This window comes from Lissotriton helveticus, chromosome 1_1 (genome assembly GCF_964261635.1).
Source record: "Lissotriton helveticus chromosome 1_1, aLisHel1.1, whole genome shotgun sequence".
NCBI lineage: Eukaryota > Metazoa > Chordata > Amphibia > Caudata > Salamandridae > Lissotriton > Lissotriton helveticus.
This window is the reverse complement of record NC_136057.1, coordinates 2,070,258,108-2,070,271,283: the sequence shown is the minus strand read 5'-3', so window position 1 is coordinate 2,070,271,283 and position 13,176 is coordinate 2,070,258,108.

Genomic DNA, 13,176 nt, shown 5'->3' with positions numbered 1-13,176 from the left:
GGAGGGGGAGCCTTTATAAGTCATATACTAAGATAAACAAAAAGAGGGGGGTGGATTTTAAAATAGACGAGATGGTCAATGTAGACATCTTGGCTAGTCTCGTGCCATATACGCTATGTATACGGAAGATACTGGCACTGGTACAGCGGCGGAATATGCAGCGAGCCAACTCTACCCCACTTTGATTCATTCTTACTTGGTGATAAGGTCTCTCCCGTAGTATAACCTATTGCGGTGTCCTCAGGAACAGGCTGGTATGAACGCAGGAGCCTGTGTTGTTTTTAAAGAACTGCTTCAGTTGCCAGTTGTGCGCATCGCCATGTACACGATGTGTGACGTGCCAGCACGTACTCAACGTGTGAAGCGGCCGTGTCATCGCGCATGTGACGTGTGACGTTGCTGCCTACAGTCTAGAGTGTTATCTGAAGCCGGTAGTCTTTGAGTTTAAAATGGACACAGAGTACTAATTGAATTGCGTTTTTGTGAAGCCTCATCGCACGCAAGACGTGTGATGTTGAAGCCTACAGTATATATTGCTAACTGTAGCTGGTAGTCTATGAGTTGGAGATTGACAGAACGCACTAATTCAGTGGGGTTGCTGAGAAATAAAGTGACATAATAAAGGAGAACTTGTGGTATGGTTATTGGAGATTTGTACTAACACCAACAGCAACAGTGAAACAACTCTTACATAATTTGCAAGGGTTACACATTCACTATATAAATGGTGGTGGTGGTGTCTTCCGGTTCAGGGCAATTCACAATTAAAAATGACAGTATAAATAACTCCAAGGTGAATTCAGCAGTTAAGACTGTTCCAGGGTATGTTACCATTCAACCCTTGGGCATGGGTAGACATCCGATATACCCATCTTTGTTCTTTATCAAGCAGTTCTTGTTGAAGATTGCTGGTGTTATGGTCCAGTTGCTCAATCACTACCCGTTGCATGTCATTTGGAGTGTTACCCTGTTCAAAAAAATGATTGTTCATGCGGGATATGTTGCGGTTGCAAAAAATGTTGCTTCTGCATTCGCAAATTCTTGTTTTTACTCTGTGGCTTGTCATGCCCACGTATCTCAGGCTACAAGGGCAGGTTATGAGGTATATGACATTTGAGGAATTGCAGTTCGTATGTCTGCATATTTACCATTTTGTCCCTGGTTTCAAGTTGAGTGTCTTAGTTGGTTGTGTTAGATGACATACACTGCAATTAACGCAGGGGTGGTATCCTGTTACTCTTGGTAAGCCCCATGAGTTAAGAATTGTGTTTTCTTGACGATTTAGTTGCTGGAGTCTTGTGTGTACCAAGCTGTCCTTCAAGCTTTTTCCTTTTGTGTATGGAAACAATGGTTTCTCCCACTCGAAGTTGCCTGTGTTCAGTATTGCCAAATGTTTTTGCACAATTTTGTCCACTTGATTAGGTACAGGGTTGTAGGTTGCCACACATGTTAAAGGGACAAAAGCTTCTGTTGGTGTTTTAGGTTCTAATAATCCCTCACAATTTTGATTGCATGCACGTTTTTTTTCCTTTTTGGTGATGATGTCAGGGTACCCGCGATTTGTTAGTTTTGTGGTCAGCACTTGTGTCTGGTCTCTGAAATGTTTGAGATTACTGCAATTTCTGCATAACCGCAGGGATTGTCCATAGGGCAAATTTTCCCTTAGGGCCCGAGGGTGAAAGCTTGTGAAATGTAGCAGCGAGTTCCTTGCTGTTGGTTTAAAGTGGGTTTTGCTTTCAAGTCTCCCAATGTGGTGTGTTATGTCCAAGTCTAGAAAGGTCATGTTTCTCCTGTTTATGGTGTGCGTGAATCTCAAAGTAGGGTCACACATGTTGATCTAGACAAGAAAGGCTTCTAGTGACTCCTCAGATCCTTCCCAGTTGAGAAAGACATCATCTATATATTGCCTGTAAAAGCGTATGTTTGCTGTGAGTGGGGTGTTACAACTCAGCAGGAATTTTTGTTCAAAGCTGTAAACGTACAATCATGCTATGCTTGGGGCATATGTGCTCCCCATCGAATGCCATATGTTTGTAGATACAGTTGGCCTTCAAATTCAAAAAAGTTTTCTTTTACGGCTAGCTCAGCACATTTTAAGATGAATGACTTGGGGGGTTTGGTAGACCAGTTGATGCAATTCAGAGATGTTTTTAGAACCTCCAGAGTGTCGTCCTGAGGTAGACTTGTATAGAGACTCTCTCTATTAAGGCTTACTAGAATTCTGGTGTTGGGGTTGAAAGTTAGATCTTTGATCTGCCCTAAAAGATCTTTTGTGTCTCTTTTAGATAGGTCATAGTGGCCTGTACCAGGGGCTGTAAAAAGAAGCCGCAAAACTTGGAGAGAGGCTCTAAGATAGAGCCTATGCCCAACACAATGGGGTGGCCAGGTGGAGAGATTTTGTTTTTATGCACTTTCGAAATAGTGTAGAAGTATGGTGTTTTCTCTTTAGAGGTAGTAAAGAATTGAGCTTCCTTTTTGCTGATATGTCCTTGGCATTCTGCCTCTGTTACCAGATCCTGGATTACTTTTGTGAGTCTGGAGGTGGGGTCATCACGGAGAGGTTGAAAGTTGCGTCTGTCCTCTAGAAGACGCAGGCATTCATTTTAATTTTAGGAATCACTATATGGATTGTAAGTTTTTCTGATCTTTTGGAGGTTGGAGCAGCACACATTTTTCTAAAAAGTTGGCTGCTAGGTCTTTTCCTTGATAACACATATCCCAAAAACAGGACAATGAGGTGGGCTATTTTCAATTTTTTAAAGTTGAATTAAAAGCCCTCATAGGTGAACCCCAAAATGATGTTGCTCACCCAGGTCAAATGATCCAATAAATCATCATCTGTGAGACAAATTTTTAAGTAACTCTCTTACCCTAGCTGAGAACAACCCAGGGCTATTCTTATATCATTGGGGCAGTTGACGGAATTGTAGATGAGAGCCTAAGGCCGAGAATGCGATCAAATACCTGCTCTCAGGCACTCTATATTGGCAGTCAAATCCATTTAAGATATCTAGTGTCCGCACAATGGTATTCATTAATGCAGCACTGTGTGCGTTCTGTACTGCAAATGTGTTAGTGCATGTGTTCAGATGTCTGTAGTAAAAAAATAGACGGTATGAATTATCTGGTTTTATTACAGGAAGCAAAGAATTATTCATTGCAGAGGTGCAATTCTCTACTACACCTTGGTATTCAAGTTGATCTATAGTTCTCCCTGGCATGTTTTTTCCTTTCTTGTTTAATAGGGTACTGTCTCTGTGGAGTTAGAGCAGTTTTTGCTGGGATTACATGGTGAGGTGACTCAGCATCCCATCCTACATGGTTGTGATATAATGCTGGAGCAAGTGCTGCCACCCACTGCTGCACATATGAATGGTTTAATGATAATGGAACGAGGTCGGAAACAGCTGGTAAAATTACTGTTTCTCCCTTTGCACACTACAGAACAATCTCAGGCGCCCACTCTTTTTCAGCCAAAAGGATGTCATAGCCATAAGTCAGGTTCTCCCAAAAAAGACCTTAAATTTTTCTAAGTTTGTCCCCCTCAATTTGGAGTGTTATTTTATATGACGGGTGTGGGACACTTACTCAGGTGTTTCCACTGTGATATGTTTATTCAACGCCGCTGTCACCAGATATTCCATCAGGGTCTGGCGAGGTATTGTTACTTCTGCTGCGCTGTTTAGCATTGCCAGAGCCCATTCCCCATTCAGAAGTTGAGTCCTCAGTATCTTTGCCATATATAACTTTAAGACCTGCTACTTCTTCTTTTTAAATTGTGGTTTTGATTTTTTTAAATCTTTTCTGATATTGTACTACGAAGTGCGATGTGTGGCTCTGGACTTTGTCTGTTCTTCTTGTCTGCTTTATGACTGTCCTTCTCTCTCCGAGTTTTTTGATGAACCCTGAAAGGAACAAGAGGAAACTGTATCAGTATCCTGATACCTGTCAGATTTCTTAATATTATCACAATTCCTAAGGTTGTACCTCATTTCGGAGGGGAGACCCACTCCTTGATTGTGATCTATTCTCTCTACTCTTTTATTTTTTATTATCCCATTTCTTCTTGAAAGAATCAGTTGCTTGCTTGGTGTTATCCTTTCCAGGGCCACCTATAAGTTGAGGTTTTGATGCTCTGGCTTCCAAATTATCTCTACCTAATTCGGCATATGTATCTTCGATAAATTTAGGTATTTCACACTCCTGTTGTATAGGAGTGAAATCTTTCAGGCATTGGTGTATTGCCATTGCTGCTGCCTCCCATTTTATGTTTGCTAATATCATAGTTGATACCTGGTCAAAATTTCCTAACAATTTCATCCCTAAGTTCAGAGCAGGTTCTGCTCCATGCTCATTCTGTATTTGTCCTAATAAACTGGTATTACTGCTATTGAAGCAGTACCATGACTTGTGGTATATATGGCAACGAAAACTGGACCCCAAGAGGTACAATCCTCTACCTGGGGAGCTATCCCCATTAGCAAGCAGATTGTTAGCATTCTGTGTTTTTCTTGCGGGCTTGTGTGTGAAAACACTGCCTCTAACTGTGTTAATTTCTGAGCTATCCAGAATGGCATTTGCTCATGTCTAGTGGGCATTTTATCCATAACTGTGTTTAGTGTTTCTGGAGTTATTTTTGTTGAAGGTCCCTGAATGTGTCCTGCTGATGTTGCCCTTGTTGGCCGAAGTGAGTGTTCTCATAACAAACTGTGTCAGGTTTCTGTAAAGTTTTATTATTACTTTGTGTAGTGGACGTAAGTCTGCTACCGGCATTGTGTCAATGTCTGGATGCAGTGTATAAGCCGCTAGGACCAGCCAAGTGGCTCCATCTCTGCTGAGTGGACCGAGACTTACTTTATCTTTTGTGTGTGGGAGGGTGCCTTTAAAACAGTTTATGTGCTCTTGGTAGGTGAGCGGAATGTCAATGTCCTCGAATGGACAACATTTCTCTGGTATTTCCTCTTCAGTGTAAGAATGAAATGTATTTGTGCCTGCATCTGCTGGTGGGAATTCGACCAATGAATAGAACATCTCTATTTTGTAGGACTTGTGCCTCAATCACTAATGTTACTGTCCCACCTTTTGATGTAACTCCATAGTCTGCTAATTTTAAAGTAAGGCCAGTTATGACATTTTCTAAAATGTTAATGTCACCTTCCTGCTCTTCTTCCCTCACTGCATTCGCACGTAATGCCTTAATGTTGTCTTCTTCAGTCATTGTTGAAAAACTTCCAAGGAAACTGAGATAACGTTTTATGCGCAATAGGAACTATTTGTACTTTAACCTTGAATAAACCTACAGCCAATACATAGGATATGCCTACTCAGCGGCAGTGGATTTTTCCCTTCCTACTCTAGACGTCTCTGGGTTTATGTGAGTAGGGTCTCTGAGAAAGCACAACTGAACTACTCAGATTTTACTGTTAAATAAGTACCAAACCAATGTTGGGGGCACCATGTTGTTTAGTTCCTATAAATTGATATAGGATCTGTACGTTTAGACAACATAGACTGTAGGATTGGTATCCAAACTGATCCCAGACACCCCCAATGAGTATATTAGCCTGTATACCTGCTAGCTCACAGTGCCACTGTAAACTCATCTTGCCAAGGAGTGAATAGTTCCTGGCAACTATCGAATATAGCAACCCTGTCCCATCAGGGATTCTAGAAACAGTACAGTACTTTTCGCTCAGTCACTCGTGCTCACTTTGACTCAGAGAAATACAGAGAATAAACAGTGGGGACATTTTCAATAAGCATTTATTGAACCAGCTTCATTCTAGTATAAAAACAGAAACAGATATAAATGATTATAAGCACCAACAGAGTAAATGGATGGTAGATTTCACTCTTGTGTTAAAAACAATGAATATATGCAAGCATATAAATACATGACAACAATAATGCGTACTCCTAAGATTCAACCCTAACTAGATGAATCTAAGTGTACCTAGCATGTATGTAAGTGTAGAGCCAAGAATCCCCCTAGGATGAAGCCAACCCCATTACCTGAAGTGAGAGACTATGGGACCCCGTCTTGGTCTCGAGATGGACACTCCGCAAAGGAATGTCAGACCACTGTGAGATGGAATGTCTGCTTGCAGGAACCTCAGTGTCTCGCTTGAGTGTGTCAGCATGGAAGTCTTTCTCCTCTGACTGCCCCACCAAAGACATGGTACCATACGGTACCTTCAGAGGTTCTACCTTGCTGTGTCATGTCGGTTGAGGATGACGAAAGAGATGAGCCTTATACATAGTTATTACCCAGAAGATGGTAATCCTGATGTGATTTTAAGAATACTCATACATAATTAATGTGGCTAATTGTCTGTGAAAACCACACAACATTGTATGCAGTACCTAACTAGGTAAAAGGTCAATACCAAAAACTATCATGTAGTACATTGGCAGGTTAAAATATAGGTGAAAGGTTAGGTGACTACCCTGGCCTATATTGAGGTACATTACAAAACATAACAACAGCCCGTATGGTCTCTAATGACATCATCATTTACTGATTCTAAAATACCAAATTTTACCGATTCAGTATTTCAGAATCGGCAAATGGTATGTAGGAAACAATTTGGTAAATATTACTGAATCAGTACGATTTGGTATTTAAGAATCGGTATTTACCAATTTGGTAATTCCCATTCATTCCTATGGGCCTGTAGGCCCATAGGAATGAATGGGAAGTCATTCACTATTACCGATTCGGTAAATACCGAATTGGTAATAGGGGGCACATATTCAAGGGTGGCAGGGTGTTGCACCGCTGAATCGTGCATGTGTGCACATGTGGCACACATACATGCCCTAAGGGCACACATGGCACTTTTAAAAAAGTACATCGATATTTACCACCAGCTTGTATTTGGTGGTAAATAACGAATCCTGAATGCAAGAAGGCACTCACTTGAGTGCCTCCTACATAACTTTTTGGATTTGGTTATTACCGATTCCTTAAAATAAGGAATCAGTATTTTACTGATTCCTTAAGGAATCGGTAATTACCGAATCCTTAAACCTGCCTCCTACATCTCAATCCCTAAATACCGGTCGGTAACGGCCGAAATTCGGTAATTTCGGTTGTTACCGACCGGTATTGGGCTACCTACATATGGCCCTAAGGACTATATCTCAGATTGATATCCTGTTTCCTCACCTGCAGAATGCAAAAAGTCTGCCTTCCCCTCCTCACCTCCAAGCCCAAGGAAATCATCTTTGGAGTACACCAAGGATCCTCGCTCAGCCCCACATCTTCAACACTTATATGACACCTCGGGCCAGCATCATCAAAACCTACAAACTCACCATCACATCCTATGCCAATGACACACAACTAATACTCTCCCTCTCTGCAGACACCACCAAAACCAAGACCAACTTCCACAACTGCATGACAGGCATCACCAACTAGATGAAAGATAACTGAAGGTCAGAACCCAGACCTACTCCTACCCCTAATGACCATGCTAGGGACCTAAGCACCATTCCGGACAATAAGCTAACCATGAATATTCAGGCCAATTCTGTCTCCTGCTTCGTAATCCTCTGTATGCTTTATAAGATATTAAAATGTCTTCCCCAAAGCTCCAGATGCACCATCACCCAGGCCCTTATCTCCAGTCCACTGGACTATGGCAACGCTCTCTATGCTGGGATTGCAGCTCACCTCTTCCCAGCCTGCAGCCCATACAGAGCTCGTCCTCAATCTCCCTAGACAAACCTCTTCACCCCCTAACTCAGGGAACTCCACTGACTCCCTATACAGAAGAGATGCCAGTTCATGTACAACTGTGGACCCACCTACTTGAATGGCTGCCTGGCCTTCCATCAGCTCACCGGACATTTACGCTAATCTTCCCTTTCTCTAACTCTCACCCTTGAATCCAACGACATGGAACAAGCTACACTTTTATCTCCATACCTCCTCCTATCTTCCAGAGATATGAAAGTCACTGAAGACCTGGCTGTTCAGCTAATCATCTAGACCCTGCCAGCACCTGGATACTCTCACTGGTGACAAGAAGTGCACTACAAATCTATTTATTGATTCTCTTTCCTGGTTTGAATCTTTATTTCTTTCATTCTACATTTGTCCTTTTTCATCCTCCTATCTTTCTTTGTTTCATTCTCTGCATTCTTCATTCCTTTTTTTAATATTGCACTTTCTTACTCTATGAGCCCCATTTTTTTGTTGCTATTTTCATCATGTCTTCATCTCTCTGTCACACTTAGCTCCTTTGGCATCCCGTTGCCCCCATCCCATAGCTGATCTTGATTACTAAAAGGATAGAAATAAGCAGAGCTGCGTAAAGATTCACAAGTTCCTGACTGGTGTCCCTTGTGAAGATTACAAAGTTTCCTGTTTTTTTCTGTGCCAAAACGAATTGCTGTATCCATATTACCATTTTAGAATCAATCATGTTTTATTGTATGGTAGAAAATCATTATACGCAGCTTAGCTGCCTACATCAAGGCGCCAGCAGAGTGTAGTCTTATGGTCAATACACAGTGTTTAGGTCTACATCCCAGAGGGCGACCGCGCGATAAAATTCAGATCACCACGCAAAGATAAGGCACCTGGCTAAGATACCCCTTTTATAGAATAAAAGAAACAAAGAAATAGACAAATAACTAAACCCCCCTCTCCTCTAGCCCCCCTCCCTCACCCTTCTCCGCATCGGTTCTTAACCACTATTTCTACCTCTCTCTAACAGCCGGTCCCAGGCTAGTGTCTTTCAGAATAAGTTTTGGTTGCCCTTGGTGGTTCCAGGGGAATGAGTTGTAGGATTTGCACGTATTTTGGGCACATAACATCCCTCATGTCTTTGGTAAAGAGTTGCAAGAACGGGACCCATAGTTTTGCATATTCTGAGCCCTTCCCATCAATGCTCAGCAAGAGGCGCTCCATTGCCAAGAGGTGCCAGAGCCTCTGAATCCAATCTCGAGGGTCCGGGGTTGTCGAGGATCCCTAGTGCGCCAGTAGAACTTGCCTCTCCGCAAGCAATGCTAGGGCTACCTGCTTACCCCTCAGCAACCGTAAAGGGAAGGATCTAGAATGGGGGACTCCCAATAACGTGTGTTTAGGTGCTCGTGGGAATGTAATCTGAAATGCAGTATGAAGGTCATCGAGAACCGTTGTCCAATACTGCACTAGTTTCGGGCAGTGCCACAGTAAATGTACCAAGGTGAAAGTAAGACCACACCTCCGCCAGCATAGATCTGACTTAGTTCCATCCCATTGTTTGATGCATGCTGGGGTATAGTACCAATAAGTGACTACTTTATAGGCATATTCCGCACCCGCAGTGTGGTGTGCCCGGTAAAAGACGTGTTCCCATTCTTTTTGCATTAAAGGCCGCACTATTTCAGTCTCCCAACTGACCTGCACCTTTGTGCGTTGCTTCTTGGGGCGTGCAATGATCATCGCATAAAGCTCAGATATGAGTTTACAGTCATCCTTTTTACAGACTAGCCACTTTTCAAAGGTAGTCAAGGGGCGGGACATAAGAGCAAAATTGGAGCATTGGGTCACCCAGTGTGCAAGCTGTGAGTAATGGAAAGCGTCCGACTCTGGCAGATCATAATAATCCTTACGCAGTTGAGGGAAGGGGCCCAAGCCATCTAAATCAAAAAGAGAGCCCACCCTTTTACAACCCTCCTCTCTCCAACGGGGGAAGACTGGGGACGCGTAACCATGTGGGAAATCGGGGTTGTCCACAATAGGGGTAGTAGGGGAGGGGAACATATTCCAGCCTCTCTGGCGTGCTAGCTGATCCCAAACCTTAAGAGTTGACGACGTAACCGGAGAGGAGTATAGGCCCCACGCTCTGTATTTGCACCCAAACCAGAGTTCGTGCCAAATAGTACTGCCAGCCACTGTTTGGTTCATAAAGTTCCAGTGTTTGCTGGACAAGGGCCTGTTCCATTCTGTAATGTAGCGGAGACAAGATGCTTGGTAATAAGCTCCCACTAGCGGGAAGCCCATCCCGCCACTAGCTTTCACAAGGTGACTAGTAATAATGCATGCCGCATTTTTTTCTTATCCCACAAAAATTTGTTAAGGAGCCCCTGTAATTTCCAAAGGGTGCCTGGTGGTGGACTCACAGGGAGCATGTGAAACAAGTAAAGGGTACGCGGGAGCACAGTCATTTTCACTGCCACTAACCTCCCGTACCATGCTAGGTTGAGGCGGGACCAATCAGACAATGCCTTGGTCATTTGATCCACCAGTAATTTATAAATCAGGACAGTTGTTTTAGCGATAGATGAGGTCAGCCGAACGCCCAAATACGTAATGTCGGAGTGTACCCATTGGAAGGCAAAATCCTGTTGCTGGTCCTGGACCTCAACTTCAGGAATAGAGATGTTGAGAATTTGTGAGTTTGAAAAGTTAACTTTGAACACTGTGACACTTCCAAAAGCCAGAAGCTCTCTCGACAGGTGCCAAAATGTGGAATGGGGTTGTGTGAGCGACAGTATGACATCGTCCGCATACATACTAATGTTGTGTGTGTCAGTTCCGAATTTGATACCTACAATATCAGGGTTTGATCTAATGTGTTGGGCAAAAGGCTCCATATAGAGTGCAAAAAGCAGTGGGGACAAGGGACACCCCTGCCACGTACCTCTGGAAATGGGGAAGAGGGCCGATTTACATCCGTTTACTCGCACCGCTGCCTTAGGGGCTGCATAGAGACACTTGGCCCATCGGACAAAGTCATCACCGAATCCAAAGACACGTAAGACTGCAAATAAATATTTCCCAGTCAACACGGTCAAAGGCCTTCTCCACGTCGATTGAAATCCTGAGTGCGAGACCGGGGTATTAAATCTATAAGGTGGAGGAGCCGCTTGGTATTGTCCCCTCCTTGCCGCGTCGGAATAAAGCCGGACTGGTCAGGTCCATAAGGCCATCCATCAGGGGGCTAAGTCGCGCTGCCAATATACTCGCAAAGAGCTTCGCATTGATGTTAAGGAGTGAAATTGGCCGGTACGACCCGCATTCCTTAGGATCCTTTCCAGGTTGAAGAATAACAGCAATTGCTGCCTCTGACATTGAGGTAGTCACCACCCCAATATCGAGGAAGGAGTTAAAAAGTCTTGTTAAAAGGGGAGCCAGCTCCACGTAAAATGTTTTATTAAACGGTGCTGAGAAGCCGTCCGGACACAGGGATTTGGCCACTTTCAAGCGTGCTGTTGCTGAGATGACCTCCTCTATTCGAATGACGGCATCTAAAGTGTCAGCCGATGATTTAGACAGAGGAGTAAGATCGCAAGAATTTTAATATTCCTCCGTGCCCTGCGGGCAAGTATCCCCCCTTTGTAAAGGCATTGATATAACTGGTGAAAGGTGTCGACAATAAGGGTGTCGGTGTTATGCTCTACCGCTTTTAGATCCCGGATGGATTGAATAGCTGACATCTGTGTTCGCGCCCGTAGCCTATTTGCCAACATCTTCCCTCCCTTGTCCCCGCTGAGATAAAACGTAGGGGGGCATGCTCTGCCCGGTCCAAGTCTAGGTGTTTCAGCATGCGCTACCTTGTTTCTATTTCCCTCCAAACTCTTGGGGCTCCGGTACACTTGTGCACTGCTTTTAGGGCTTCCACCTCCCTCCCCAATTCTGCACACTTTTCTTTGCGTAACAGGCCAAAGGATGCTGCGATCGCCATGAATTCACACTGCACTACTAATTTTAAAGCTTCCCATACCGCCGCAAGAGGAGTGCACTCTTGGTCATTGTCTGCGTGGTAGTGTACTATAGTATTCCGAATTCGAGTAGTGACCTCCTCAGAGTGCAGAAGGGAATCACGGAGGCGCTAGCCCTGCGGTGGGGAACGCCTGCCATGGGATGTGAGGAGCACTGAGATGAGGGCATGGTCCGACAAGGAACGGGGAGTGATATCTGCTGCGTGTAAATGTGAGAGGAGAAAGGGGGTGGCCAAAAAGTGATCTAAGTGTGCATAGGTTTTGTGTGCTGTGGAGTAGTAAGTGTAGTAGCGCAAATTAGGGTCTTGGGTTCGCCACACATCGCTCAATCCAAAATCAATCAACCATTGCTTCCCTCCCTGCGACAGTGCCCCTGTCTGATGTGATCGCTGCTCTGATCTATCCATCCCTGGGTCCATCACCACATTCAGGTCCCCTCCCACTAATAGCACCACATCTGGAGAGGCAAGAACTTCAGAGAGGGCTAGGCGCAGGAAAGGTTCTTGTTGCTCTTTCGGGGCATATAAAGACCCTACCATCATATGTGTGTGTCCCCCTTTGTATACGGACAGCCAGAAACCTGCCTTTGATATCTACCCCAGTAGAAAGTACCTTGCAATGTGAGTGTACGCTAAAAAGGATTGCAGCCCTATTTTCTTAGCCGAACCTGAGGACCACAGCTACAGCGGGAAGCGTTTATCCTTCATCCGCTTAGTATCTTTGGATAACAGGTGGGTTTCCTAAAGCAGACATATATCACCCTCAGCGTTTTCTCAGAGAGAAAGTATTGCAGAGCGTTTAACTGGTTTGTTTAACCCTCTGATATTCCAGCTTACAATGTTCAAATCCCTACCCATAGTATCTAAGGGAGGAGCAAAAAGACATCAAGCTGCCCAAATCCAACAGTACTAGGACCAGTGTGAGTCAATTTCCTTGGACCAGGTACCTGCGAGGCCTGCATTAGAAAAAAAAAAACACAAATCCTGCAAAACCCACTTCCAGAACAAATAATACAACAAACCATAAGAAAGAAGGAAACCTGAGAGTCTAAGGTAGTGACAACAGTCTGTCTCAAAAGTCAAACGTTTAGGGGGACCTGGCGCCATCCTAAATCGAGTCATGTACGGGGTACAGAGCAAGCCCACTGTATAAAGGGGAATGATGACACTGCTCCTCACCAGACTGCACCCCTCCTCCGGAGCCAATAGATAAGCCCAACTGGATGCCAAACTTTTGAAGATTAAGGGACAACTGCATTATCCGTCACCTGTGCTACTGATGTAAGGGGCGCCTCTCTCTCCAGCATTCCAGTGGACGTGTCCGGCTTTGAGTCGGGGGCCGATCTCCCAACAAGCTGCCACTCGGAAGAGCGCCTGGCCGCCGCAAAGGAGACCCGTTGTTCTCAGGTAAGGGGGAGCTGCTCCAACCCCAATATGTCATAAGCAGCCTCCAAAGAGG